The sequence below is a fragment of the Mixophyes fleayi genome, chromosome 3 (genome assembly GCF_038048845.1).
Source record: "Mixophyes fleayi isolate aMixFle1 chromosome 3, aMixFle1.hap1, whole genome shotgun sequence".
Taxonomy (NCBI): Eukaryota; Metazoa; Chordata; class Amphibia; order Anura; family Limnodynastidae; genus Mixophyes; species Mixophyes fleayi.
This window is the reverse complement of record NC_134404.1, coordinates 75,486,470-75,493,611: the sequence shown is the minus strand read 5'-3', so window position 1 is coordinate 75,493,611 and position 7,142 is coordinate 75,486,470. Positions and strand designations below refer to the sequence as shown.

General features: G+C 39.0%; 1 long non-coding RNA gene across 2 annotated transcripts; it reads right to left on the bottom strand.

Annotated features, from left to right (window-relative positions):
* Positions 1-1,453: 1,453 nt before the first annotated feature.
* Positions 1,454-6,883, bottom strand: LOC142142689 (uncharacterized). 2 transcript variants are annotated; one of them, XR_012689281.1, is made up of 6 exons: positions 6,817-6,883; positions 6,518-6,665; positions 5,067-5,223; positions 4,312-4,371; positions 3,006-3,065; positions 1,454-1,720 (listed from the first exon to the last, which is right to left on the bottom strand). It is a non-coding gene; the product is annotated as an uncharacterized LOC142142689 (long non-coding RNA). The 2 variants fall into 2 exon arrangements; XR_012689282.1 differs by having other exon boundaries at positions 5,067-5,170.
* Between the last annotated feature and the right edge of the window lie 259 nt (positions 6,884-7,142).

Here is a 7,142-nt window from a genome sequence, read left to right as displayed (position 1 = left end):
GTCTCACAACCTTTAGGGGTGCAGACACCCTGGGTAAGAACAACTGTACAGCCATGACCAGTGTTGTATAAAAGCTGGTAAATAATGCAGCCAGCTCTGCTTAGAGTCATTATCTGTTTCCTGAAGGTATCCTATCCACAACTGGTCTATGCTTCCTACAAATCATCCTACAGAGCATGTGCAACTCAGAGTCCCCCAGCGCTTTCCCCTCCTGCTTATTTGTTTTTTCTATAGACCAAAATACGCTTATCAAGGCCCAGACTTGGTCAGAAAACACCAAGGTTTTGTGACTGCCGACCTCCCCCAAACTTCTGTTTGAATGTTGGTCTGTTTCTGTGTATGACTTGTTATACTGACTGTACAGCGCTGCAGAGCTTTCTGTGCCTTATTAATAAATCATGATGATGATGACCCCATTGTTCTTCACATACTTACACTGCTGGCAATTCACTTGCCAGCAGAGGTAGAAAAATGTTGACAGTCAGCCCATCACCACCTTCTTATTGAGCATACTATGTGGACAGTTGTATAGACACAGTATATGTAACCCAAGAAAGCAACAAGATATCAGACATTCTAAATGATCCTGCCTGTTGGTGTTGTTAGGGGTGGTGGGGTTTCACTCTAGGGTTCCTCTTTGATGTAAGACTAAAATGACACTTTTTGCAGGCATGTAGGATGGCCGCAGCAGTGTGAACATGATGTTGGCATACATGTGTGTACAGTCTTAGAAACAGCATGACAGATACACATGAATATTTATAGTGACTATATTAATTTCATAATTTACAATTGATTACAAAAAAATATTATCTTGTTTTATATAAGGATGGAGATGGACATCATTGTATCATTGTACAGCAAAATAGTTGGGGCCACCCCTGCCTACAGACCATTAGAGGCTAAAATGGTGCAACAGTGCAGTCACCCATATCAACCAATGAGACATTAATGCTCATTAGTCCAACTTGCACTGAACCAATTAAAACTTAATGCTGGATGCTATGGATTATCTGTACTTTTCTATCATGTTAGTAAATCACCCCCAGAATGAAAGGCTGACAGAGGGCCTGATTCGTTAAGGAAAGTTAAGCAAAAAATTGAGTAAGTTTTCTTACTCAAGTTTTCTGGACAAAACCATATTGCAATGTAAGGGGTGCAAAGGAGGTTATTATTTTGCACAGAAGATAACTACCTTTTCAGGTAGCACCTATATACTTGATAGCTTTATTTGTACACTGAAATTCAAAGTTGATATAGGACATGCCCTACCCTAAATATAAATCTGACATCATATTTTAAATTTACCTACCCATCCAATGCAACATGGTTTTGCCTTACTTACGTACTTTTACTTAACTTTCCTTCATTAATCAGGCCCAGAGTCATAGTCCCCCCAACTAACTACAAGGCAAAAGGTTCAAGTACTTCCAAAGAGTAGACGTGTAACAAATATTTTTTAAAACATACTTTATGTGAAATATAATAACAGGGTATGAACCCTACAGTGTTGTAGGACTTAAGAAACATGTTCCAGACAGCTAACAGGGAGTGTCTGCGTGGAGCCACAGCAGGCAGCGGAGGCGTGACACGGCACACATTTAATAATAGGATTATCAATTTTTCCCCTGTTTACATCATATTCCTTTTTCTTTGTTGCCATCAATTCAGCGGCCAGGTGTGGGCAGGCTCTAGTGTCTTGTGGCAGGATCATATGGCACTGGAAATAAAACAGAGAAAAAAAATCACAATAAAGAAGATGTTGGGATCTATGATCTTAACACATATCTACACATCATTTTTATATTTTCATCTAAGTATTTCCAACCTTGAGTCTTCATCATCATCATTTATTTATATAGCGCCAACATATTCCGTAGCGCTTCACAATTGGGGACAAACATAGTAAACTAATAAACAAACTGGGTAAAACGGACAAAGAGGTGAGAAGGCTCTGCTCGCAAGCTTACAATCTATGGAAGCCAGCGGTATTGGCTTATACAGCTTAATTTCCTATTAAATGCTGATCGGATCTTGACTTCATTCGCTACAGTAAACTGTGCCTTCTGTCTTGGAATAACGCAGACCACAGGCTGATATTGGTAGGATTATCTGGAATTTAAACTGCAGTAGATGCTGACGCTACATGGAGGCAGCCACGTTGTGGTGTGGACCAGTGCTTATATCATGCAGCAGCTCAATAGGAACCAGCAATATCACTGATAACACACCTGTATTCTTATTTCTTTTTGTCACTGGTTACTAGTGAACTGAGCTGCATGCTCAGGAAAGATATCACTCATGGAGAAGCCCATTGTTTCCAAGGGCAGAGACATTCCTATATTCATAAAGGACCCAGGCTGAGCTTCACATCCAAACAATTGTTGCAGCTGACACAAGCGCGTGCACAAGGTATTAAGGTAAAAGTGACACTATGGGGCCAATTAAATCCGGCCGTGTTATTCTAGGAATAACGTGACCTGCGCACTATTACCATTAGTACGGCAATTTTAACGCTGATTTTTGTTTTGCTCGCATCTCTCGGGGCCGTGAGTAAAAATCTGGGTTAAAATTACCATATTAAAGGTAATAGTACTAACGCCGCGTTAATCCTAGACTAACATGACGGAATTGAATCGGCCCCTCTGAATGGAATGTTGTGGGGTAGTGGGCATTCTTTCCTGGTGTTGGAGAGACACTATAGATTTGTCACATAAATTGCTATAATCAATTACAATTTTTTTTTGAAAATTGAGCCAAGACACTGTCTTGAAACCTGGGCCCTGGGCCCCTATGTCTGGCCTAGCAGCCACACTCATTCAAGGAAATTTAATTCAGCAATGTGCATTAGCAGGTAATATAGGAAACTGTTAGAATACATCTATAACTTGCCTTTCTGACACTTTGCTTTCATTTGTAAACCTGTTGCCAATGTCAAATGACAAAACAGCAAAACAGCCAAGCTTGCTTCATTTACAAGGGAAGTCTCAATTTTAAAAAGATACCTTAATAATCTTTCTGTCCCCAGAGAAGTGTTGACAACCGCCAGCAAATTTACTGACCATCTGTAAATAGAAGTCAAATTTCAACCCGTTATACTTCGTTCACACTGCTGCCCTGGCAATATCCCGGGTATATGAACCCGGGTGTTGCTGGGTGACAGAGCCTCCCACCCTGGCAAATTCCCAGATCGACTGAATTCCCGGATCACACTGAACCCGGATCTGTCCGGGTTTCCCTGGCAACATCACAAGAGGAGATTTGATTGGCTCCTCTTGTGATGTTTTTTTTTTTCTAACACTTGTCATTGAGACCCGTTGAAAAACTCGGGTCTCACGGTTCAGACTGGCATCTACCCGGGTCGGGATAGATGCCAGACCTGACCCGGGTTGTCAGGGCTCGTCCTTGCAATAATGGTTTTTGAGGCAGTGTCAACGGGGTATTAGTAAGAAGAAAAGAGAGCTCAGAAAAATCAGTACCCTCTCCATACTTCACAATGCAAATAGTGTCTCTGTAAATGATCAATATTGATTATTCATATTATTCCATATTATATGCTGCAAGGATATTTGTCAAGTGAGACCTGGAATATAAAACTTCATGCAATAAATCTGTCCACCTATATAATCATTGCTGTGTCCTGTACTTCACTGCAGTATTGTAATGGCTGAAACGGCAGAATCCCTGTGTGATGACGAATTCTTTGCTATGGTGGATATATTTGGTACGACTTAAGCAAATATCTCTTTAAAGGTTCTGCAAATATGAACACAGCTCCGGCAGAAATCTAATCCTACCATTATATAATCTACAAGCACAGATTGTCTCTCCCTGCTACACTTCTTACATTACCCCTGTACAAAGCAGTTGCCACAAACAAAGTCGAGATAGTGTTGACTTTTACATAAACATTCAGTAGGAACTGGTACACGAATGAGTAAAGCTACCCGGGGTTGGACATTTATTTCAGTCATTATTGGCCTTTGACAATAGACTTTTAGTTCTGTTGCTGACAAAGAATAGCGATTAAGAAAGAAAAACAGTGCTGTCTGTTGAGTCTATAAAATACCTTCCAGAGCCTGATATTATGAAGAGAGCAATAGAAGTATTTTATTCTCAGTAAGTAAAGATTTTTTTATTTGTACTTTTTTTTATTGTCATTCAGAAGAAAAATGATGGTAAAAAAAATATTTCCAAAGAGAACCACACTGATTTGCATATTTGCTTTCATTAAAAGAAATTTAAAAACATTGTATTTATTTCTCCAGTTGATAACAAGAGAATTTGCAGATTAGTCATTAATTTCTTTACCGTATCACATTGTTTCTAAAGTTTTTTAGAGTTTGGGCACCTGGGTTGAATGTGTCAGGCCTAGGAAAGGGAGAAAGAGTGTCAATCCAGGATTCATATAAGTCTACTAGTATCTTCAGTAAGCCAACAGCTACACTATATGCCGTATTTCCATCATAAGTCAGAAAAATGAATACAACTTTTTTCAAATAATTTTATTATTCGTTGGCTTATATTGATTTAAAAAAACACTGGGTTGAGTTCTCTATATTTATCTAATATTAGTGGGTGAATCCTTTATGGTTGCTTTGTTCAGGTTAAATAGACTATTACTTATAGGCACCAATAAAACACTGTCACCTACTGGTTACATTATCATGAGAAACTGAGGGGTTTTATTATTATTATTATTATTATTATTATTATTATTATTATTATTATATTATTTTAAAAAATATATTTTTACAATTAAAGCATAACATTATATTTAACATGAAGCTTGTCGTACTTAAAAACAAACAAACAAACAACTCAGTACAAATATTTTCCGTACATGACAACCCTAGTCCACTATATCAGACATGAGTCTGTTTTGTGGAGGTTTTCATTTTTGCAATCTCTTTTACAAAAGCATCTATACATTATTGAATAAGGAGTCACAAATACCCTATAGTAAATTAGGCATGTGTATATATCTGAATGTTAATGGTGGAATGTTTTAATTACAGTGCAGGGTAGATATAACACACAACCACAATGCTGGAGGGTTTCCATACCAGAACAATATTGTAGGTCCCCATGCGTACATTTGATGAAATCAATGCTGCTGCTGGACTTAGCGGTGCTGGAGTCATCTCTCTGGGTCCTTCTGGGAAAATCTCTGCAGTCGGCAATGACAATTCCATACAAGAAAGTGAACTGGAAGCTGGAATACTTGGAGATCAATGTAATATTTTTGTAGCTGTATATTTATATACAAGTATGAGATCTAGTATCTGGAATGCTTGGAACACAGGCATTTAGACACAGGCAATTTGTGATTTAGAAAAAAGTGCTTTGTCACAGAGATTTAGTATAATAGGGGTATAAATTGTAGAAAAGTGCAGTGACTAAAAGTCTGTGTAAATCCGCCCCAAGATATTCTATGTATAATATTAGACATCATCATCATCAGCTATTTATATAGTGCTGTACAGAGAACTCACATCAGTCCCTGCCCCATTGGAGATACAGTCTAAATTCCCTAATACCACTTTCATACTGCCGCCCCGGCAATATCCCGGGTAGTTAACCAGGGATATTGCCGGGGCACAGGGCAGTAAAGATAACAAGATTCCCGGGTCGGGCGGGTTCATACTGCACCTGCCCGACCCGGGTTTTAGAAAAAAAAAAGTGTTAAAAAAGATTTTAATAAAAAAAAAATACATAAGAAATGTTTACTTAACTTATTTTCAGCCAGCGGTGTCTCCGGTGCGTTGCCGGCTGTCAGGGGGACCTCTGGGTACTAAAATGACGTCATTTCTAGTCCATTAGAAATGACGTCATTTTAGTACCCAGAGGTCCCCCTGACAGCCGGCAACGCACCGGAGACACCGCTGGCTGAAAATAAGTTAAGTAAACATTTCTTATGTATTTTTTATTAATTAAAATCTTTTTTGTTTACTTAACAATTTTTTTTTTTTACAGTATGAATGGTGAGACCCGGGAATTACACGGGTTGCACCATTCATACTGCAGGCGAGCGGGGTCCAACATGGGAAATACCCCTCGCAAAATCCCGGGTCTAAGTCCCGGGATTTTAGACCCGGGATTTTGTGGTTGGACTATTCATACTGCACCAAGACCCGGGTTTTTCAGCGTGCCTCTGCAAAAACCTGGGATTTTGGTGCAGTATGAATGGGGTATTAGACACACACAGACCGAGAGAGATTGAGATCAATTTAATAGCAGCAGATTAACCTGCCAGTATGTTTTTGGAGTGTAGGAGGAAACCAGAGCACCTGGAGGAAACCCACGCAAACACGGGGAGAACATACAAACTCCTCACAGATAAGGCCATGCTTGGGAATCGAACTCACGGGCCCAGTGCTGTGAGGCAGAAGTGCTAACCACTAAGCCACCATGCTGCATTAACAGCTTTTTTCATTTTAGAACACCATGCTTTAAACATTAAATTCCAACTGAAAATGCCCCCCTGTATTCCACCACACTGCTCACTCCTCATTACCTTCGTCAGTAATGTCCCTGACAGTGACTGTAGTATGAAGGCTTCATCATATCTGTGTGACCCAGGAGCAGCAATTAGTGTTTTATCTCTTAGGTTAGCAGACCCTTCTAGATACTATCTTCTGATCCTGTATATCAAAGTCGTGTCACTGAATATTGTAGAGAATAATAATAATCATATTAGGCAAGAGCTATCTCTGACACAACAGACTCATTACTAGGATACCTATTGTAGATATGATATGTATCTTTCCTCCACATAACTGTATCCATCTGATAAGATTATACTACATAACTTACTTTTTAAGGCTGATGGTCATCTAGCTTCACACGTGTCTGCTTGTTTAAATAATATGTCTTTTTGGATCATCTTTACCTGAAGAAGGGAGAATATCTCTTGAAAGTTTGTTGAAAAAAATGAACTGGTAGTCCAACTAAAAAAGTATCACCAAATAAGTTATTCCATTAATTAATTAATTGTAATGGTATGTTCGCTGTATGTAGTTACTAAGCACAGAAACATTGCCAGCGTATATGTACTATATGGTCACTGATAATTGCTCCTTCCTAGAACCATCTACTATATGAACCTATGACACAGATCTCCTTATAACGATATCTTGCCC